Source organism: Cibotium barometz, chromosome 49, assembly GCF_041138505.1.
Source record: "Cibotium barometz isolate CiBa-2024 chromosome 49, ASM4113850v1, whole genome shotgun sequence".
NCBI lineage: Eukaryota > Viridiplantae > Streptophyta > Polypodiopsida > Cyatheales > Cibotiaceae > Cibotium > Cibotium barometz.
The window spans coordinates 35,690,614-35,691,921 of NC_141094.1; the positions used below are offsets into that span (position 1 = coordinate 35,690,614).

General features: G+C 49.6%; 1 pseudogene; it reads left to right on the top strand.

Moving 5' to 3' along the window:
* Positions 1–314: 314 nt before the first annotated feature.
* Positions 315–1,040, top strand: LOC147610534 (AT-hook motif nuclear-localized protein 22 pseudogene; annotated as a pseudogene).
* Positions 1,041–1,308: the final 268 nt, after the last annotated feature.

The following is a 1,308-nucleotide window of genomic DNA, read 5'->3' on the forward strand; positions in this document are numbered from 1 at the left end:
GGGGTGAGTCAGACTAAGTTTAGGATCTCCTTATCATCAAATTTCATGCTAAATACAAAATCGGAATGCTTTTTTAAGTTTTCCAATCTTGTTTTGTTGATCTGAATTTTAACTGTCGTGGGTGTCAATCAATTATACGTGGTTGATTATTATTCAATTCTAGAATATTTTATTCTGCAATATTAACCGTAATGGGTTTCAATCAATTATATGTGGCTGACTGAAACCCACCTCAATTATATGTTAGCTTAGCTCTCTCTCTCTCTCTCTCTCATTTTCCGTTGATTTGTTGTTTTTTGTCAGCTGGGAAGGGAATGTCTGGCTTGTCAGCCACGACAGGACGTGAGGAGGGAGGAGAAGAGCTGCGGAGGCCTAGAGGGCGGCCTCCCGGTTCCAAAAACAAGGCCAAGCCCCCTACCTTCATAGCAGGAGATAGCACAAATGCGCTGCGAACCCATGTCCTGGAGGTGGCCAACGGCTGCGATGTAATCGAAAGTTTAGCCACCGTCGCGTGCCGGAGACAGTGCGGCGTGTGCATCCTTAGGGGCAGCGGAACAGTCGCCAACGTCACACTCCGGCAACCTGGCGCAGCGCCCGATGCCACAATCACCTTGCACGGCCGCTTCGAGATCCTTTCGATTTCCGGCGTATTTCTTCCGCCGCCAGCCCTGCTGCCCGGGGGGGGCGGCTTAACCGTACACCTAAGCGGTGGCCAGGGTCAGGTTGTGGGTGGAAGCGTTGTGGGCGCTCTGCAAGCGGCGGGTCCTGTGGTGATCCTGGCTGCCTGTTTTCTCGATGCGTCGTATGAACGCCTGCCTCTAGATGATGAGGAGGCGTTGCCCGCCATCGGAGCTTCACAACGTGCAGCGGCCCTTTATAACTTGCCCCCCAATAACACAACCAATGGCAACCACAGTAGCATGGCCCGTGACAACTTGTCCCCCAACCTCCTCACCAATCATCAAATGCCAGATGTCTACGCTTGGCCAGATGTCTACGCTTGGCCGACTGCTTCAGGAACTCACCCACCTTATAATTAGAATAGTTGGGAACCCGTGCTTCACACTTCTTTTGAGGTTTCCAAAATCAAATTCTACCAAACTTCCTCGAACCTCCAAATTATTGCCATGCGGTAGCTTTCTAAAACTCTTCCTTAAGATAATATGAAGATATAGAGAAGAGAAGCTCCTCCTACAACACCACCACATCACCCCCTTGCTCTCAACTTTTTGTGGTTCTTGGCCTTGTTTTTGAAGTTCATACATATCCAAACAACACAAACACACACACACACACAGAGCCCACTTG